Below are 23,166 nucleotides of genomic sequence, written 5' to 3' on the forward strand. Positions count from 1 at the left end.
CGGAAGTCAATGTAGGATGACCAGAATCTCCTCAGCAAAGACTTTGTCTTATATCATGAAGGAAGAGATCTTCTATCCAGGGAAAGTTCCAGTATCTTGAAAGACCAGGACCAGGAGCAGTTGCTGGAGAGTCATTAGCAATGTAGACAGAGGATGTCCTGAGGCCCTGGAGGGGAAAGTTGGAGACTAATGTACAGCATGGTGACTATAGTTAAAATACTGTACCATGTACTTGAAATTTGCTGAGATTTCAAGTATACCTTAAGCATTGTCCTCACAAAAAAAAGAATGAAAATGGTAACTATGTGAGGTGATAGGTATGTTAATGAGCTTGGTTGTGGCAGTCATTTTGCAATGTATATCAATATCAAAATATCAAGTTGTACACCTTAAATATATACAAATTAGGTCGTTGTACCTCAATAAACCTAGGGGAGAAAAGATGATAAAAAAAGAAAAACTTAATACATGTTGGAAAGCCTAAGTGGCCAAATAAGAAATAGGGCACAAAATGGAAAGTCACATAGTACCCTGCATTCAATACTTGTGTGAAATAAATCTCAAAAGGAAATGAACTCTGTGACAAATCAACAAAAGCGGTGAAATCCCTGAGGCTTACGTGAAGGAGGAAAGAATTGTTTCGGGTTCTGGCCCAGGGATGATTAGTAATTGTTGGCACTTATGCAAGAGGAATCTTCCGACCTGACATGATAAAGTAGTGATGATCTGATGTGGCATAACCATACATTATTTCATAAATCATCTGCTACACTTTGGACTGTTTGGGCTCAGCCTAGACTGAGGAGAACAGAAAATACAGATGCCAATCTTGACTGAATCAGTACTTTGTGCAACCATTTATTTATTTGAAATTTCAAACATTTACTCAGGACCTAGTACAAAATCTCTGGGAACCCATAACTTAATCAAATTCCATCTCTAGTAACAGATTTAGGAAGCACCTGAGTCACTCAAAAAATGTTTTCAAGGGCGGAGGTGGCTGAAGCGGCAGCATGAAGAGGACTCCGACCGCCGAGGAACGAGAGCGCGAAGCTAAGGTCTGTTTCTTACCATCTTAGTGTTGGTTTTGAAAAATAAATTTACCATTGGAAAAAAGTCTTAAGGAAGTTAGTGGGAAGATGGCGCCGTGAGTAGTCCTCTTTGTCTCTCCCCCTTCGAGTCTACAATTATTTGGACACTTATCACTTGACAAAGGATATCCAGACAGCATCTCAGGACGTCTGAGATACCCACACGACTATACATCAGAAGGCGGACGGACTTTCCTCCGGGAGGATGTGGAAATAGGTGAAAACTCTCCAACCCCAACAAGCAGCCTAGTACCCGCAAGCGGCTTTCTTCCAACGGACGCCCCCAGAGGATCTACACACATCTAGGGCAGGAGCGAGCACACAACAGAGGAGCGACGGTGGAAACAGGTGACCAGAACCCTACCTAAACCCCCCGCAATTACTCCTAAACGCAGAGGGAAACTTTGGAGTTGCACACCTGAGCCCGCAGGGAGTGTCTCTCCCCGCCATTGGCAGGGAGACCCTGCCTGGTGTTCGTGGTGCCCGGAGGGTCCCAGAGAGAGTCGCTGAGGGTATGGAGGTCTCCCAGCTGCCGTTGCCCATCCTGTGGGAGTAGGGATTGCCGGAGATCTCGGAGAGGACCGGGGCTGGGGGAACTTTCAAAGGCCGGCTCTGTGACCCGGAGGGGAAGCCTCGGAGTTCCGCCCGGGCAGCAGACAAAGCTCTCTGTCTGCCATTAGCAGAGGGGCCATGCCGAGCATTCACAGCTCCAGGAGAGGCCCGGAGAGAATCCCAGAGGGCGGGGTGACCCCCAGCTGCCGTTGCCCGCCCTGTGGGACTAGGGATTGCCGGAGATCTCGGAGAGGACTGGAGCTGGGGGAGGTTTCAAAGGCCGGCTCTGTGACCCAGAGGGGAAGCTCGAGAGTTCCGCCCGGGCAGCAGACAAAACTCTCTGTCTGCCATTAGCAGAGGGGCCACGCCGAGCATTCACGGCTCTGGGAGAGGCCCGGAGAGAATCCCAGAGGGCGGGGTGACCCCCAGCTGCCGTTGCCCACCCCATGGGACTAGGGATAGCCGGAGATCTTGGAGAGGACTGGGGCTGGGAGGAGTTCCAGAGACCCAGCTTCGTAGCCTAGGGGGAAACCCTACAGGCTCACAGCAGCCTTAGGGAAAGCCTCTGCACAGCACCAGTAGAAGGCACCCAGCCGCCAGCCACAAGGCTGGAAGACCCCAGGGCAAAAGCAGCATAGCTAGGTGAACTAACCACAGACTGTAGAAGATGCCAATAGCTCTCCTGCGAGCCATAGAGAACAAGTGAGATTTTGTGGGTGCTGACAGCAACGGAGCGACAAATATAAGTGATCCCACCCCTGGCCGCTGGAAAAGCCCATAACACCGTTGCAGACCCCAAGGAGAGAGCACATCTAGGTGGGCTGCAACAGTAGGCACCAGCAGCCTAAAGCCCCCCTGTGACGGCCCCCACGGCAGAGGAGGGAATCCAAAGGGCCACTGTGGCTACAAGGAGGGGCCCAGGCCCAGTTAGCAACTGTGGACAGGGTTCCTGGTTGGTGCAGTATAAACAGCTGCTCCCCCACCGCAGCAGCTGAAACAAGTGAAAGGAGCAACTAAACTCTATCTCCATGTGGAGGCACAAATCAACAACATCAAGCAATATGAAAAAATACATTAAATCTCCAGAACAGAAAGAAAGTAACAAATACACAGAAAACAATCCCAAAGAAAATGAGATATATAACCTAAATGATGATGACTTCAAAACAGCCATCATTAAAATTCTCAATGAGTTAAGAGAGAATTCTGACTGACAACTCAACGAGTTCAGGAGCTATGTCACAAAAGAGTTTGATACGATAAAGAAGAACCAAACAGAAATATTGGAAATGAAGAACACAATAGAGGAGATTAAGAAAAATCTAGATGCTCTGAACAGTAGGGCCGATAATACGGAGGAAAGAATTAGCAATTTGGAAGATGGCAATATAGAATTGCTGCAGGCAGAGGAGGAGAGAGAAGCAAGACTAAAAAGAAATGAAGAAACTCTCCGAGAATTATCAGACACAATTAGGAGGTGCAACGTAAGGATTATAGATATACCACAGGGAGAAGAGAAGGAGAAAGGGGCAGAAAGCCTATTCAAAGAAATAATGGCTGAGAACTTCCCAAATCTGGTGAGGGAGATGGATCTTCAGGTGACAGAAGCCAATAGATCTCCAAACTTTATCAATGCAAAAAGACCAACTCCACGCCATATAGTAGTGAAGCTAGCAAAAGTCAACGACAAGGAGAAAATACTAAGGACAGCCAGGCAAAAGAAACTAACCTACAAAGGAACCCCCATCAGGCTATCAGCAGATATCTCAGCAGAAACTTTACAGGCTAGAAGAGAGTGGAATGATATATTCAAAAATCTGAAGGACAAAAATCTACAGCCGAGAATTCTCTACCCAGTGAAAATATCCTTCAAATATGATGGAGAAATAAAAACTTTCGCAGATAGACAAAAATTAAGGGAGTTCATTGCCGCAAAACCTCCTCTTCAGGAAATCCTCAGGAAAACCATCATTCCTGAAAAATCCAAAAAAGGAAAGGGGCTACAAAACCAAGAGCAGAGGAGATAAGTAGAAGGACAACAACAGAGAGTAGCAGCTCTTCATCAGAACAGATTAAACCATGGGACGAGAAACAAAGGAAACTGAAGAAAACCGGAAAACGAGACACAAAATGGTAGTGGTAGTCCCCCACATCTCAATAATCACTCTAAATGTAAATGGATTAAACTCCCCAATCAAAAGACACAGAGTGGCAGGATGGATCAAAGAACAAGAGCCAACAATATGCTGCCTCCAGGAAACACACCTCAGCCCCAAAGACAAACACAGACTCAGAGCGAAGGGACGGAGAACAATACTCCAAGCTAATAATGAACAAAAGAAAGCAGGTGTCACTATACTAATATCAGACAAGGTAGATTTCAAAGCAAAACAGATAAAGAAAGATAAAGAGGGACAGTACATAATGATAAAAGGGGCTCTCCACCAAGAAGACATAACACTTATAAATATATATGCACCCAACACAGGAGCACCAAAATTTGTAAAGCAACTCTTAATAGAACTAAAAGAAGACATCAACAACAATACAATAATAGTAGGGGACCTCAACACACCATTAACACCAATGGACAGAACATCCAGACAGAAAATCAACAAGGAAATAGAATTAAATAAAAAATTAGACCAGATGGACTTAATAGATATATATAGAACACTTCATCCAAAAACAGCCGGTTACACATTCTTCTCAAGTGCACATGGAACATTCTCAAGGATTGACCATATTTTGGGAACCAAAGCAAACATCAATAAATACAAGAGAGTTGAAATAATATCAAGCATCTTTTCTGATCATAATGATATTAAGTTAGAAATCAACTACAAGAAAAAAGCAGAGAAAGGTACAAAAATGTGGAGACTAAACAACACGCTTCTCAACAAACAATGGATCATTGAAGAAATTAAAGAAGAAATCAAATATTATCTGGAGACAAATGAAAATGAGAACACGACATACCAATCATTTGGGATGCAGCAAAAGCAGTCCTAAGAGGGAAATTCATCACAGTACAGGCTCACCTGACTAAACAAGAAAAAGCTCACATAAGCAACCTCAAACGACACCTAACAGAACTAGAAAAAGAAGAACAAACAAAGCCCAGAGTCAGTAGAAGGAGGGAAATAATAAAAATGAGGGCAGAAATAAACGATATTGAAACAAAAAAGACAATAGAAAGGATCAATGAAACAAAGAGTTGGTTCTTCAAAAGAATTAACAAAATTGACAAACCCCTAGCCAGACTCACCAAGAAAAGAAGAGAGAAATCGCAAATTAATAAAATTAGGAATGAGAGAGGAGAAATCACAACAGATACCAATGAAATACAAGCGATCATAAGAGAATACTATGAAAAACTATATGCCAACAAATTGAACAACCTGGAAGAAATGGACAAATTCCTAGACTCCTACAATCTCCCCAAACTGAATCAGGAAGAAATGGAGAATCTGAATAGGCCAATCACAAGTAAGGAAATAGAAACGGTAATCAAAAACCTCCCCAAAAATAAGAGTCCAGGACCAGACGGCTTCTCTGGAGAATTCTACCAAACATTCAAAGAAGACTTAATACCTATTCTCCTCAAACTGTTCCAGAAAATTGAGAAAGATGGAGAACTCCCTAACACATTCTATGAAGCCAACATCACTCTGATCCCCAAACCTGACAAGGACAACACAAAGAAGGAGAACTACAGGCCGATATCACTGATGAACATAGATGCAAAAATCCTCAACAAAATTTTGACAAACCGATTACAGCAATACATCAAAAAGATTATACACCATGATCAAGTGGGATTTATACCAGGGACACAGGGATGGTTCAACATCCACAAGTCAATCAACGTGATACACTACATCAACAAAATGAAAAACAAAAACCACATGATCATCTCAATAGATGCAGAGAAAGCATTCGACAAGATCCAACACCCATTTATGAGGAAAACCCTCAGTAAAATGGGTATAGAAGGAAAGTACCTCAACATAATAAAGGCCATATATGACAGACCCACAGCCAACATCATACTCAATGGACAAAAACTGAAAGCCATCCCTCTGAGGACAGGAACAAGACAAGGGTGCCCACTTTCACCACTCCTATTCAACATAGTACTGGAGGTGCTGGCCAGAGCAATTCGGCAGGAAAAAGAAATAAAAGGAATCCAAATAGGTAACGAAGAAGTAAAACTCTCGCTGTTTGCAGATGACATGATCTTATATATAGAAAACCCCAAAGAATCCAGAGAAAAACTATTAGAAATAATCAACAACTACAGCAAAGTAGCAGGGTATAAAATTAACATGCATAAATCAGTAGCATTTCTATACACTAACAATGAACTAACAGAAAAAGAACTCAAGAACTCAATCCCATTCACAATCGCAACGAAAAGAATAAAATACCTTGGGATAAACTTAACCAAGGAAGTGAAGGATCTATACAATGAAAACTACAAGACTTTCTTGAAAGAAATTGACGATGACATAAAGAGATGGAAAGACATTCCATGCACATGGATTAGAAGAATAAACATAGTTAAAATGTCCATACTACCTAAAGCAATCTACAGATTCAATGCTATCCCAATCAGAATCCCAAGAACATTCTTCACAAAAATTGAACAAACAATCCTAAAATTCATATGGGGCAACAAAAGACCGCGAATTGCTAAAGCAATCCTGAGCAAGGAAAACAAAGCCGGCAGAATCACAATCCCCGATTTCAAAACATACTGCAAAGCTACAGTGATCACAACAGCATGGTACTGGTACAAAAACAGGTCCACAGATCAATGGAACAGAATTGAAAGCCCAGAGATAAAACCACACATCTATGGACAACTAATCTTCGACAAAGGAGCAGAGGGCCTACAATGGAGAAAAGAAAGTCTCTTCAACAAATGGTGCTGGGAAAACTGGACAGCCATATGCAAAAGATTGAAAATTGACCAGTCTTTTTCACCACACACCAAAAAAACTCAAAATGGATCAAAGACCTAAAGATTAGGCCTGAGACAATAAGTCTTTTGGAAGAGAATATAGGCAGTACACTCTTTGACATCAGTTTCAAAAGAATCTTTTCGGACACTATAACTCCTCAGTTGAGGGAAACAATAGAAAGAATAAACAAATGGGACTTCATCAGACTAAAGAGCTTCTTCAAGGCAAGGGAAAACAGGATTGAAACAAAAAAACAGCTCACTAATTGGGAAAAAATATTTACAAGCCACTTATCTGACAAAGGGTTAATCTCCATAATATACAAAGCACTCACACTGCTTAACAACAAAAAAACAAACAACCCAATCAAAAAATGGGCAGAGGACATGAACAGACATTTCTCAAAAGAAGATATGAATATGGCCAATAGACACATGAAAAGATGTTCATCATCGCTAATCATCAGGGAAATGCAAATCAAAACTACACTAAGATATCACCTTCCACCCGTTAGATTGGCAAAAACATCCAAAACCAAGAGCGACAAATGTTGGAGAGGTTGTGGAGAAAAAGGAACCCTCATACACTGTTGGTGGGAATGCAAACTGGTACAGCCACTATGGAAAACAGTATGGAGATTTCTCAAAAAGTTAAAAATAGAAATACCCTATGACCCAGCCATCCCATTACTGGGTATCTATCCTAAGAACCTGATATCAGAAATCTCAAGAGTCCATTGCACCCCTATGTACATCGCAGCATTATTTACAATAGCCAAGACGTGGAACCAGCCTACATGCCCAGAAACTGATGATTGGATAAAGAAGATGTGGTATATATACACAATGGAATACTACTCAGTCATAAAAAAAGACAAAATTGGCCCATTCACAACAACGTGGATGGACCTCGAGGGTATTATGTTAAGCGAAATAAGCCAGTCAGAGAAAGACGAACTCTATATGACTCCACTCATAGGTGGAAATTAGTAATTAGTATATTGATAAGGAGATCTGATCGGTGGTTACCAGGGAAAAGGGGGGGTGGGGGGAGGGCACAGAGGGGGAAGTGGTGTACCCACAACATGACTAACAAAAATGTACAACTGAAATCTCACAAGATTGTAATCTATCATAACATTAATAAAAAGAAAAAAAAAAGGTTTTCAAAAAGATCCTGTTTCCCAAGGAAATGGAGGGATAGAAATGTAGCACTCATTCACAGCCTAGAATAGCACCCCAGAAGCCTGAGAGAACCAACTGGAAGGGTAGCTAGAGGCCAAGATAAGATGAATACTAAGCAAATATCCGTGAAGCAGAAGCCCAAAGCTCAACCGTTAAGCAGAAACCATCTTAAAAAGTTAAAGCACTTAAGAATAAAAATGAATGAGCTGTTGATACACACAACTTAGAAGAATCACCAGAGAATTATACTGAGTGAAAAAAGCCTGTCCCAAAGGTTATATACTGTATGGTTCCATTTACATAAGAGATCAGTGATTGCCTGGGGTTAGGGATGCAGTGAGGTACATGGGGAGAGGAGGAGAGAAAGGATGGGGTAGGGGTGGTTATAAAAGAAAAATATAAGGGATCCTTGTGGTTTGGGACCTGTTCAGTATTCTGACTGTGGTGGTGAGTACAAGAACCTTCAGAGGTGATAAAATTTTATAGAACTTAATACAAAAACACACAGCAATGAGTAGAATTGGGGAAATCTGAATAAGATCAGTGGATTGCAACAGTGTCAATATCTTGGTTGTGGTATTATACTTTCATCTTACAAAAAGTTACCAATGGGAGTGTATTCATTTTCTATTGCTGCTGTAACAAATTACTACAAATTTCATGCTTTAAAACAGTACGAATTTATGTTCTAGTTAAGCAGTCCAAAATGTATCTCTACATCAAGGAGTCAGCAGGGCTGTATTGTTTTTGGGAATTCTAGGGCAGAATCAATTTCCTTGATTTCTTCATCCTCTAGAAGCCACCTCTGTTCCTTGGTTTATAGCTTATTTTCCCCATCTTCGAAAAGAGCATCCGAGTATCTTCAAATTTCTCTCTGACTCTCACTCTTCCACCTCCTTCTTCCAATTTTAAGAACTCTTGGAAAATCCAGGATTTCCAAGGTCGGCTGATTAGCAGCTTTAATTCCATGTGCAATCTTACTTCCTCTTTGCCATGTAACCTAATATATTCACAGATCCAGGTATTAGGATAACAAAATCCTTGGGAAATTGTTACTCTGGCTATCACAGGAGGAAACTAGGCAAAGTGCACAAGGGATCTCTTTCAATTATTTCATAAAAATAATTGAAAATAACCTCAATGAAAATTCTATTGAAAATACATTTATTGAAAATGTTTGTTAATCTACTCTGTGCTTAACCTCATATGCACTATGTTAATCATCATCTTCTCATACACATATATTATCCAGCATCCTGGGTTGCCCTATACTATAGGGGAAGGAAAAGGCTTTCTGCCACAGATGTCTTCCACTTGACAGCTCTCACCATTTTCTCTGGGGTTCTCTCTTACATGTACTTACAGCCTGGATCTACTAAGTCTCAAGAGCAGGAAAAAGCAGTATCCATATTTTATGGCATTATGATTCTCGTGTTAAACCTCTTTATCTAGTGCCTATGAAATAAAGAAGTAAAAGAAGCTCTTCAATCAATAAGGACTAAGTCCTTCTTGCTTGGGCATAAATTACTAACAAAGAATGCCAGATGTGTCCAGGTGGCGAGTGCTCTCCTGCATTTGCTAATATCACATTGGCCATAACAAGTCACACGGCCAAAAGAGATGTAAGTAGAAGTCTGCTGGATTTGAGGAAAGCTTTTGGTTTCCTGATCGAGAGTATATATGTGCTTGTCCCACTGCCTCCTGCATCCTTTTTCCTGCTTTGAAAGGGAAGGTGATGTCTAGAGCTCTAGGAGACATGTTAGACTGTTAGGCAACCAGCATATGGGAAAGACTAAGCAAATCACAAAAGTGCGAGTCTTAGCTTCCAAACTATTGTTAGGAAGGAAAAATGAGTCCCTATTTTTAAACAAAAGGAAGTTGGGTTTTCTTCTACTAGCAGTTGAGCACATTCCTAACTGAGACACTGGTTGTGCACTACGTAATGTTGAATGTCAATTTGCCAGCCTTTTCACAATAACTCCCCTTCACAGGTATGCATCTTAATCAAAAAGCTACAGACTTGTTGAATCTAGCTTCTCCTTTCACTGTTTAAATTAAAGGTCTAGTCCTAGCAGCTTTATAAGCAACACAACTCAAAGCCTCTTACTCCACAAATTATCTGAAATATTCTGATAGTGTAAAGTGCAACTGGAAGAAAAGGTGACTTTATGCAGAGCTGATTTTTAAAATGTATACACTTTCAGAAAAAGAAAAAAAAAGAGGAATCAAGATAAATTTTTTCTTTAAATAAACAATAGTCAAGTGATAATATAAAATACCTCCAAATGATAGTCACTCTATTTGTCACACTAGGGACCACGTGCCCTGAAATTTAGATTAGCTTTGGGTTTCTTTTTTCAGATAGCCATGTTTTTTGCTGATTATAATGACAAGGTCAATTTTCTAGACCTAAACACAGATTCTTAGATGAATGAAATGATGCCCAATCTGATTCATAACAAGAAAATATTTTTAAAAGTGTCGTTCTATAACAAGGCAACCCACACAGGGGAAAAACTCCCTAATAACAGTACATGAATTAAATGTATCTTCTCTAGAAAACTTAAATGTTCTTCAGCAGAAAACAACTACTGAACATTGTTTATTCAAATTCCATCTCAGCCCCTGAAACCTCAGATTCTCAAGGGAGTAAGTATGGATCCCTTAGGCTCCAGCTATAAACTCCCCAATTAGAAGGAACCACACAGAGAGACCTGGTGGGCAATCAGCCTGCACCAGTTGCAGAAAGAGAATCTGGAGGCTGCTCTGGTGTGAGTAAAACAAAGCAAATCCCACTTTTCAACATCAGTCATGTGTCATCCCAGGGTGTGCTGGAAATGGTGTAACAAAAGTGATGCGGGGTCGGTGAGCCGAGGAGTCGAAAGAAAGATTTCTTAGACTCTCAAGATCTGGCAGTAGTGCTCTTTTATTTAGAGAATAGTGTGGAATAGCATGGGGACAGGACCCATGGGCAGGCAGAGCTCCTGCTGCTGCCCCCGCTGGCATGGGGACAGGACCCATGGGCAGGCAGAGCTCCTGCTGCTGCCGCTTCTGCTGCCCCCGCTGGCATGGGGACAGGGCCCATGGGCAGGCAGAGCAGCTGCTGCTGCCCCCACTGGCATGGGGACAGGACCCATGGGCAGGCAGAGCTGGTGCGTGGGGACAGGACCCACGGGCAGTCAGAGCTCCTGCTGCTGCCCCGAGTTGAGGGTTAGGGCTAATTTTATAAGGCATGGGTACGTGATTTATTTTTACTGGAAAAAAAGAAAAAGAAAAAGATGATGTAAAAAGTCATTGAATGATTTCAGTGCAGATGGGGTCTGGTTATTGTGCGGTCATATAACTTTAGATACGAATCTGGCCATATAGATCGGCATGCAGGTGAGGATGCCCCGGGCTTCTCTCTCTGGGGCAGTCCTAATTCATACCATAAAAAAAGTCCACTGGGTCATATAGTTTGGCATGTAGGCCAGGTCACCTTGGGCTTCTCTAGCTGGGGCAGCCTTAATCCACATCAAAAGGACCAGAATCACAGTTCTTAGATATTTCACCCCAAGACCAGGAATAATCACTTCATCCCTGGTGACCCAAAGGAAATGGGTGAAAGAACTGAATTTGGCTGAGCATTGCCTTGGGAGGGCATGAATGAACACTGATTGAAAGGTTAAATGAATATATGAATGGGAATTATTGCCAGTAGTGTATTATTTGCCCGTATTATTATGACCATTCAATGCCTGGCCCTCTGCTTGGAATTCTACATAAATCACCTCAGTTTAAGTCACATCATTACAAAAGAGACTTTACTTCTTTCTCTTCCTCTTTCTTTTGAAAACAATTAAAGCTATTTTTAAAAGAAAAAGGAAGAAGTTTATGAGTTTAAGGAGTTTCTCTCCCCACTCCCATGTTCAAGGATAACCGTTAAAAATTTGGTGTGAAACATTCCTGAGTTTTTTCAAGGATAAATAGAGAAAATGACAAAAAGAGAGAGTGGGAGTGAAAGAAAGTTCTATTTTTTAGTGTCCACACTTTATGTATTGTTCTGAAACTTGCTTGCTCATTTGACAATATGACATGAGCACATTTCCGTAGAGTATATGTTTATTTCATTCTTTTCAGACTAAGCATTGGTCCATAATATGAATCTACTCTGATTAATTTTATTTCCAAATTTTTGCTATTATAAGCAGTGTTACAATGAACACCATTATCTCCTAAGTAATTCTGTGATACCTCTTTTGTAAAAGATAGAACGGAGGTTGAAGGGAGTTACTCCCTTGTTTCTATGAATTCATAGGAGTGGAATACAAACCCAGGTCAGCCTGTCTTCTTTCTACTACAAAATGCTGAATATAAATGAAGCTTCAGAATCAGAAGGGTTCAGAATAGATTAAGCATATTCAAAATATTTGGGTACTTGGTGTGTGTGTGTGTGTGTATTGTGTCCCTTATACTGGTTTTCCAAAGCCCTTGAAAAATGTTCTCTAATATGTCATGCATTTTATTTGAATTCAAAATGATTAAATTGGTAAGGTAAATACCACTGCCCTATCACAATTCTAGTTTAAGTGGACAGTGACCAATTCTAACTTCCTCTCACAAATGCCTTTACTCATTGAATGGAAACCTCCTTGAAAGTGCTGCATTTAATCTGTTTTACAGAAAACTTACCTAAGAAGGCAACTGATACAAACTTATTGTCCCTTAGCACTCACTAAATGTTTCATTGAAGAGAATTGTTTCTTGTTGCATCACTACAGAATTATCCCACTCTGTTTATTTCTCAAGATATTTGAAAGAACCAGATTGCCCAAGAAATATCAACAACAAGTTTCATTGCTGTATTCCCCATCATCAAAGGCACATTCTTATCTAAAACTGACTGTGTCATCTAGGGAACTCGGGCTGTGCCTGGCATTACTGATAATCAGCGTAAAGGAACCCTCTACTGATGTATTAGGGAAATGGTTTTCCTTTTGTGAGGAATTCCCATTATGCACAATATTTAAGGTGTTTGAAAATAGGTTTAAATTTTGTAACAACCATTCATGTAGCCACCATCTAACTTTTGCAACTTGCTTTTTCTTACTCAGCATTTCAGTTCAGAAATTTATCCAAGTAGTTTTGTAGCACCAGTTTACTGAATTCTTCACTGATTTAATAGTTTATTTTTTTCTATGATCAGCAATGCAGATACATTCTTTTGCTTTTATAAGTATATGTATATGTACACATATTCATACATATACTTACACGTATGTGTATGTGTGTGTTTATCCCTGTTTGTATGGTCAAAAAGCTGTCTAGAATATGTGCCAATGGAAATCCTGGAACACAGAGAGGCATATGTTTAATTTTACTAATTATTCCAAGTTTGTCTCCAACATGACTGTGCTAATTTGTTTTCCCACCAGAAATGTGTCTCCACATTATCACCTAAACTGTGCATGTTAGACTAATAAGTGTAAAATTATATTTCAATGCAGTGTTAATATACAATTATCTGATTACTAGTGGGTTGTGTATATTTCCATATTTCTATTGACATATTTGTTTTTCTTTCTATAATTACCCTGATTATATCTTTTGTGAATTTTTACCTTGGGATAATTTATAGAAATTATTTGTTTATACTGGATACTAATTCCTTGGCATTTATATGTGTTGCAAACAAATTTATATGAGTAAGTTTCCAGTCAGTATCTACTCTTTTTTTAATAATATTGATATTTTTAATTTATATTTAGTTAGATTTTTACTATTTCGTATTTTGTGCATTCATATCTTGTTTAAATTTTTTTCTGCATACCTAAATTGTAGATATTCTGTTATGTTTTCTCTCAAAGTTTTACAATTTAAATCTTTATTCCTTTGGAATTAATGTTTGTAAAATATAAAGTAAGAAGACAAATTTTTTTGTGTGTATAAGCATTTATAGGACCACAGTTTATAGGGCCATTGTTCATTGGTGTACATGAACTGTTTTCATACATCTAGCTTCCATTGCCTGTGAGCCTGTTTCTGACATGCTTTTCTCAGTTCCGTTGATCTGTTTGTCTACTCTTACACTAGTACCACTTTATTATTATCACTTTATAATAAGTTCTGATATCTGGTAGGACAAGTTCCCACTTTGTTATCCTTTAAAATTCTCTTAGCTATTTTTAGCTCTTTTCCATATAAGTTATATGTCTGTAAATATGCACATAAAGTTCTCTCCACATTGGAATTACATTGAATTTATACATTCATATGGAGAAAAAATACAATGTTTATACAACTTGGTCTTGATTGCTGATGGAAAATACTTTTTCCCTGCTTCTGAAGTTTCTTTCCTGCAAAGAGAACTTAGTTTGTTAATCACGGCCTTTCTCTCCCCCATTTTATTCACCCACATCCTAGAAAGGTAGAGTGAATTTCTGATTGCTAAGCTTGAGAACAACCAGCATGCCATCCTCTGCCCTTATACTCAGGAGCAGCCAGCCTCCTGAAGCCCTCGTTCTCCTGCATTAGAGAGCTACTTCCCCACAACATGCAATAGGCATGCCTCAGGCACTGACACTAAGACTGGGTAGATATGCCTGTCTGCTTATGATGTTCATTTGAAACAAGTAACTTGACTAATAAAGTCTTCCCCCAGTGTCTAAATGTGATATTATGATTTCCATATATACACTATATTTTATTTCTCAACTTTTTCAACTCCTGGAAAAAGAAGAGCATACCTATTCACAGGATCCTCCTTTGAGAACTCAGCATTTGTTTGCTTAATATATGGATGGATTTGATTAATGTACGTGTGTTTTTTAAAGCTGTTTGCATCAGTAAGTGAGATTTGTTCTAATTTTCTTTTCTCAAACTGTACTTACTTGGGTGTCAAGGTTACATTAGTCTCATGAAATGTGTTGGAGAATGTTTTCTTTCATGACTTATAGGAAAAGATTGCATAATATTAGAATTAGTTGTTCCATAATGTTTGGTAGAACTTTCCTGTAACATAATTGAGTCTAGTGTCTGTCGGAGTAAATTTTTAAATAAGTCAAAGCACTTAATTGATTAAAAATATTTAAATATTTTACATTCACACTCACACATAGAGACACACACACACACTGACCACTATCATGCACTATACTCAGCCTTGATTTCTTTTTGCAAAAATAAATATTGAGAATATGCAAATAACATTTATCAAATTATATGCACAATTTTAAATGTCATGGTGCAACAAATACCATGTGTTGGCAACCTAGTGTAAATGGGGAAAAAAATCATTATTGTTTTTACTCTCCTAGGAAAATGAACTAGGGGAAAAAATGGACTTTATCCAATTATTTTTTCAAAACAAGTCATAAGGCAAAAAAAATGATGAATTATTATTTCACATTTAAGAATTTCTGCTCTACGAAGGACATCATAGACACACTTAATGGATGATATGTGAGAAAATCTTTGTCAGGTCAACAACTGACAAGAGATTCAAGTCTTGGATAAACAAAGAACATCTAAAAGCAACTCATTGATAAAAATATAAACAGGCAATTTATAAAATAATAGAATCACAATATTCTAAGAAGAACATGAGACAATGATCACATTTACTTGTAATTAAAGGGGAAAAAAACAAATAAAAATGAGATATTACTTTCTACAAATTTTGCTGGCTAAACAATATTAGAGGGTCAGCCGCCTGGCCTAGTGATTAAGTTTGGCATGCTCTGCTTCAGCAGCCCAGGTTCAGTTCCCAGGCACAGACTTATACCACTCATTGGCAGCAACCATGCTGTGGCAGTGACCCACATACAAAAGAGTGGAAGATTGGGACAGATCCACAGATCTTAGCTCAGGGCAAATGTTAGCTCAGATGTTAGCTCAAGGCAAAGCTTCCTCAGCAATTTATATATATATTTTTTTATATTTGTATATATATATGTGTGTATATATATATGCTAATATACTTGTATATAATTCCTATATATAATAAATACACAATTTATAATATATATTTTATAAATATATATATTATACTTCTTTGCTGTTTTTTCTTTGCCCTTTTTCAGCTGATGTTTAATATTTCCTAGCCATAGAACAAAACAATGACACTGAAGTGACCGAATTCATTCTCCTGAGATTTGCTGGCCAACACAAGTTTTGGCATATCCTCTTCATAGCATTTCTACTGATCTATGTGGCCACCCTAATGGGAAATATTGGCATGATCTTACTCATCAAGATTGATTCTTTCCTTCATACCCCTGTGTACTTTTTACTCCAACATATGGCTTTTGTTGATCTCTGCTATCACTCCCAAGATGTCACAAAACTTTGTTGGGACAGAACAATCCATTTCATTCATAAGATATATGATCCAATTACTAGTCTATGGTGCTTTTGCAACAAGTGATTGCTATATCCTGTCTGCTATGGCGGTGGACCATTATATGGCCATCTGTAACCCTCTCTACTATCGAATACTCATGACTCAGAGAGTCCGTATGCAGCTCGTAATTGGTTCATACTTCATGGGTTTTCTAAATGCTTCTGCAAACACAAGTTTTACTTTCTCATTGAACTTTTCAAATCCAAAAAAATTAACCACTTTTTCTGTGATGAACCCCCAATTCTTGCCCTCTCATGCTCCAATATTTACTTCAATGTCTTGCTACTAACAGTCTTTGTGGAGTTTAGCTTGGCATTCACTGTGTTGGTTGTCATCTTTTCCTATATATGTACCCTGGTTGCCATCCTGAAGATGTCTACTGCTGCAGGGAGGAAAAAAGCTTTCTCCACATATGCCTCCCATCAGAAAACAGTCACCATTTTCTATGGGACTCTCTGTTATATGTATCTGCACCATCATAGCACAGAGTGTCAAGTGCAAGAAAAGATTACTTCTGTGTTTTATGGTACTATTATTCCCATGTTAAACCTCCTCATCTACAGCCTGACAAAGCTAGATGTGAAATAAGCCTTAAAAGGTTTTGGAAAGAAGGATTTCTAGTTTGAACCTTGATTTCTAACTCAACATGGTTCAACAAGCAAACTAACAGTTCTCTCATATTTTTCAACAGCAGAAGATGTAGCAAATGTTTGTGAAATACAAAGGCATTCCTTAATTGTGTCAATAACACTGAAAGATATTGAAGAACATCTTAAATATTAAATGAACTTCTACTTCCTATGTTTCTGAAAGAGCAAGCATCTGAAAAGAAGATCTTTATATTGCTTCTGTACATTTTGAAGAGCCCTTTTTTCAAATAACTGCCTTTAAAAAAGAGAAAAGAAAAGGGAAGTATATAATCAATGTTGTTAACTGACCCCAACAACTATAATATAAAGACTCACCAAGACAAAAATCTTTTCTGATCTTCCCTTGAAAGGTACTGTTGCTCTTGTTTTTACTCTGTAGCTAAGCTATTTTAGCATTGTAAAGAATAATTAAAAGGGCAATTTCTTGGGAGAAAATATACAGAAAAGAAAGAGAAAAGAAAGAACAATTGAATTAATCCTCATACATATTCAGACATTATGGGTAAATATCCTTCCTTTCCATATAGGGTCTCTAACCAACTAGAAAGTTGACACAGGAATATGGAAAATATAAAGCATATCAATTTTTTCTTGATAAACTTGTATTTTAAATATAACTGGAACCTCCAACTATACCCATTTGCAGCTGGACACATTAGGAAAACAAAATCCAGTGCTGAGTTCGATATTACAGAGCAAACTCATTTGCCAAGAATTGATGCTTTATTTTCCTCAACCTCCAAGAGTGGGGAAAGATGGAGGAATCCAGATTAAACACTAGAAGTAATACCTGGGCCAGGACATGAGTGTTGCATCCACTTGGAAAAAAAAGAATCAAGCACGCATCCATCCTATGGACAGGCAGTGTTAACGAAAAGGCTGAGGTCACATGTTATATTTCTTTTCTCAATCACATTAATCAGTTAAACCATTGGAAGTTGCAAGTGAAAGGATTGACAGGATAGGAGTTCACTCCCTTTCTGAACACATCCAGAAGTTGCTACCCTATGGGCTGAGGCAGGAACACTGGGATATGGAGCCATCTGGCCACACATCCAGTTGCATGAGCAGCGTGGGATAGGTTGCAGAGAGATCAAAGAAAAGACCCAGAGACGGCATGTGAGACATAAGAGTTTATTATGTCTCACTGTTGGGAAGTGTGCAGTGGTGACCAGCAGGACAGAGCTGTGCACCTGCACCCACTACCATGAACAGGGAAGGGGTTGCTTATCTAAGCAGGGGAACCAAAGGTTAAGTGCTTGCTAGGAGGGATTGTCCTTGCATGGCTGATATCCAAGGATCAGTAGCTCACATGGAAGGTCTCTGTTCCTTCAGATCTTAATGTTCATTGACAGAAAAAGTTACAATACCTGATGGTTGGCATCCTGCCAGAAGAGAGCCAGAAGGGCACATGGTTGAGATAGGGCATGGAGGCTAGCCCTTACACTCCACCCTCCATGCATCTGGATTACCCTCACAATCTTATCGCGCCATTCTTCTGTGGAGTCCCTTGGGCCAGACACATAGAGGAGCATTATAACCATATACCACAATAGCAGTAGAGAGCACAGCAAGACAATCACAGCAACAACAAAAAGGAAAGAATGCCAAAGAACACTTTCCACCATGGTAACCCCATGTTCACTGCATCCCCGGCAGTTGGAGCAATTTTGTAAGGCACCGATTTTATGTGCCTGATCGGCAAAGGTTGGCATTTGTGGTCCTAAGGATGAAAGCAAGATGTTTAGAGGGACCCATAATAAGAAGATCATGACAGTCCAACAAGACACACACAGTTGCACTGTCTTGGGTTAGTATGGTACCAGCCTGTGGTTTTAGACCAGGATGGCAAGACACCAGAGGGAAACGATGAAAGTACCTTGAAGAACTGGAGACCCTGGACTAGTAAGTTTGGAAATTTTGAGTGGTCTTCCCACAATATAGGGTGTTTCTGTGATATCTTGTTCTGAGCCTTTCCTCCACAGGGCTAAGAGACCACAGGAAGCAGGGCTCCACCTGACAGTCTCAGAGCCAAGTGACCACATGGGTCCCAGTGGGGAGCTCTTGTAGCAGAGGCAAAAGTAAGTTGTTCTGAGTGCTCAACTGTGGTTGTAGTTTCTCTCTTTGATTAGCTCTTATTGGTAGGCATAATGTTGTATCAGGTCTTTTTTTTCTTTTTTACTATTGTGGTAAAATTAGTTTATAACATTATAGAAGTCTCAGCTGTACATCGTTATATATTTTGATGTCTGTGTAGATTGAATCATGATCACCACCCAAAGACTAATTATAATCCATCACCACACACATGTGCCTAATCACAGCTTTCATCCAACCACCTCCCTCCTTCCCAACTTGTATCCACCATCCAATCTCTCTTTCTATGTGTTTGTTTGTTGTTGTTTTTATATTCTACTTATCAATGAGATCATATGGTATTTGACCTTCTCCCTTTGACTTATTTCACTTAGCATAATGTTCTTAAGGTCCATCCATGTTGTCACAAATGGCTGGATTTCATAATTTCTTATGGCTGAGTAGCATTCCATTGTGTATATATACCACATCTATTTTATCCATTCGTCCCTTGATGTGCACCTACGTTGCTTCCAAGTATTGGCTATTGTGAATACTGCTGCAATGAACATAAGGGTGCACGTATATTTATGCATTCATGTTATTTGGATAAATACTCAGCAGTTGAGTAGCTGGATCATATGTTAGATCTATTCTTAATTTCTTGAGGAATCTCCATACAGTTTTCCATGGTGGCTGCACCAGTTTCCACTCCCAACAGTTATGTATGAGGTTTTCCTTCCTCCACATCCTCTCCAACACTTATTGTTCCCTGTCTTGTTAATTATAGCCATTCTGAGGGGCATGAGGTGGTATCTCATTGTAGTTTTGATTTGTGTTTCCCCAATAGTTAATGATGTTGAACATGTTTTCATGTGCCTGTTGGCCATCTGTGTATCTTCTTTGGAGAAATGTCTGTTCAGATCTTTTGCCCATTTTTTAATTCAGTTAGTTTTTTTGTGGTTGAGATGTATGAGTTCTTTGTACATTTTGGATATTAACCCCATAACAGACACATCGTTTGAAAATATCTTTTCCAAGTTGTTAGATTGTCTTTTCATCTTGTTGATGGTTTCCCTTACTCTGCAGAAGCTTTTTAGTTTGATGTACTCCAATTTGCTTATTTTTTCTATTGTTTCCCTTGCCTCGTCAGACATGGTACTTGAAAATATCCTGCTAAAACCAATGTCGAAGAGCATACTGCCTATGCTTTCTTCTAGAACTTTCATGATTCCCGGTCTTACATCCAAGTCTTTAACCAATTTGGGGTTAATTTTTGTGCATGGTATAAGATAGTGGTCTACTTTCTTTCTTTTGCATGTGGCTGTCCAGTTTTCCCAACACCATTTATTGGAGAGACTTTTCTTTTTCCATTGTATGTTCTTGGCTCCCTTATCGAAAATTAGTTGTCCATAGATATGGGGGTGTATTTCTGGGCTTTCAGTTTTGTTCCATTGATCTCTGTGTCTGTGTTTGTGCCACTACCATGCTTTTTTGGTTCCTATAGCTTTGTAGTTTATTTTGAAGTCAGGGAGTGTGATTCCTCTAGCTTTGTTCTTTTTTCTCAGAATTTCTGTGGCTCTTTGGGGTCTTTTGTTGTTCCATATGAATTTTAGGGTTCTTTGTTCTATTTCTGTGAAAAACGTCATTGGAACTTTGATAGGGATTGCGTTGAATCTACGGATAGCTTTAGAAAGTATGGACATGTTAACTATGTTAATTCTTCCAACCCAAGTGCACAGGATATCTTTCCATTTCCTTGTGTCTTCATCATTTCTTTCAATAAAGTTTTATAGTTTTCAGTGTATGGGTCTTTCACCTTTTTTGGTTAAGCTTATTCTTAGATAATTTATTCTTTTTGTTGCAATTGTAAACGGGATTGTATTCTTAAATTCTCTTTCTGCTACTTCATTGTTAGTATATAGAAACGCAACTGATTTTTGTATTCTTATTTTGTATTCTACACCTTTACTGTATTTGTTTATTATTTCTAAAAGTTTTCTAGTGGATTCTTTAGGGTTTTCTAAATATAAAATCATGTCGTCTGTAAATAATGACAGTTTCGCTTCTTCCTTTCCAATTTGGATCCCTTTTATTTCTTTTTCTTGCCTGACTGTGCTGGCTAAGACTTCCAATACTATGTTAAGTAAGAGTGGTGACAGTGGGCATCCTTCTCAGGTTCCTGTTCTTAGAGGGATAGCTGTCAATTTTTCTCTATTGAGAATGATATTAGCTGTGGGTTTGTCATATATGGTCTTTATTATGTTGAGGTACTTTCCTTCTATATTTAATTCAGAGTTTTTATCATAAATGGATACTGTATCTTGTCAAATGATTTCTCTTCATCTATTGAGATGATCATATGATTTTTATTCTTCATTATGTTAATGTAGTGTATCACATTGATTGATTTGAGGATATTGAACCATCCCTGCATCCCTGGAATATATCCAACTTGATCACATTGTATGATCTTTTTAATGTATTATATTTGATTTGCTAGTATTTTGTTGAAGATTTTCTTATTGAGGTTCATCAGTGATGTTGGCCTATAATTTTCTTTTTTTTGTGTTGTCCTTGTCTGGTTTTGGTATCAGGTTAATATTGGCTTCCTACAATGAGTTAGGAAGCTTCCCCTCCCCTTCAATTTTTTGAGAGAATTTGAAAAGGATAAGTAGTAAGCCTTCTTTGAATGTTTTCTAGACTTCACCAAGTAAGCTATCTAGGCCTGGGCTTTTATTTTGGGGGATGTTTTCAATTACTTTTAAATCTCCTTAGTGGTGATTGGTTTATTCAAATTCTCTATTTCTTCTTCTTTCTTTTTTCTTTGGATGGCTGTATGATTACAAGAATTTGTCCACTTTTTTCTAGATTATCCAATTGATTGGTGTTTAGCTTTTCATAGTATTCTCTTATAGTCTTTTTGTATTTCTGAAGTGTGCATTGTAATTTCTCCTCTTTCATTTCCGGTTTTATTTATTTGAGTCTTCTCTCTTTTTTTATGGTGAGTCTAGCTAAAGGTTTGTCAATTTTGTTTATCTTTTCAAAGAACCACCTCTTGGTTTCATTGATCTTTTCTATTTTTTTACCCTCTATTTCATGTATTTCTACTCTGATTTTTATTATTTTCTCCCTTCTACTTATTTTGGGCTTTGTTCATTCTTCTTTTTCCAGTTCTTTTAGGTCCACTGTTAGGTTGCTTATTTGGGATTTTTCTTGTTTTTTGAAGTAGATTTGAATTGCTATAAACTTCCATTGTAGAACCGCTTTTGCTGTATCGAATAGATTTTGCCACATTGTATTTCCATTTTAATTTTTCTCCATGTACTTTGATTTCTTCATTGACTCAATCATAGATCAGTAGCACTTTGTTTAATCTCCACATTTTTGTGGCTTTTCTTATTTTCTTCCTGCAGTTGATTTCTAGTTTCACACCTTTGTGGTCCGAAAAGATACTTGGTATTATTTCAATCTTCTTAAATTTATGGAGACTTGTTTTGTGGCCTAACATGTGATCAATGCTAGAGAATGTTCCATGTATATTTTAAAAGAATGTGTATTCTGTGGTTTTTGGAGGGAATGTTCTATGCATATCTACTAAGTCCATCTGGTCTAATGTGTAATTTAAGGCCAATATTTCCTTATTGATCTTCTGTTTGGATGGTCAATCTATTGGTGTAAGTGGAGTGTTAAAGTCTCCTACTATTATTGCGTAGCTGTCTATTTCTCCTTTTATATCTGTTAATAGTTGCTTATATGTTTAGCTGCTCCTGTGTATGGTGCATAGATGTTTACAAGCGTTATATCCTCTTGTTGGATTGTTCACTTTACAATTATGTAGTGCCCTTCTTTGTCTCTTGTTACGGTTTTTGTTTTAAATTCTATTTTGTCTGATATAAATATTGCTACCCCAGCTTTCTTTTCTTTGACATTTGCATGGACTATCTTTTTCCATCCTTTCACTGTCAGTTTGTAAGTGTCTTTAAGTCTGAAGTATGTGTCTTGTATGCAGCATGTATATGGATCTTGTATTTTATCCAATCAGCCACGCTGTGCCTTTTGATTTGAGCATTTAGTCTATTGACATTTAAAGTAGCTATTGATAAATATGTACTTATTGTCGTTTTGCTACTATTTTTCTGGGTCTTTCAGCAGTCTTCTTTCTTCCTTTGTCCTTTTCTTTCTCCCTTACATTGTGGTTTGATGGCTTTCTTTAGCATTATGTTTGGGCTCCTTTCTCTTAATTATTTGTGCATTTATTATATG

General features: G+C 38.5%; 1 pseudogene; it reads left to right on the top strand.

The window, feature by feature from the left end:
* The first annotated feature begins 1,013 nt into the window (after window positions 1-1,013).
* LOC106823593 (putative olfactory receptor 5AK3) lies at window positions 1,014-16,795 on the top strand (annotated as a pseudogene).
* Window positions 16,796-23,166: the final 6,371 nt, after the last annotated feature.

Source organism: Equus asinus, chromosome 17 (assembly GCF_041296235.1).
Source record: "Equus asinus isolate D_3611 breed Donkey chromosome 17, EquAss-T2T_v2, whole genome shotgun sequence".
Taxonomy (NCBI): Eukaryota; Metazoa; Chordata; class Mammalia; order Perissodactyla; family Equidae; genus Equus; species Equus asinus.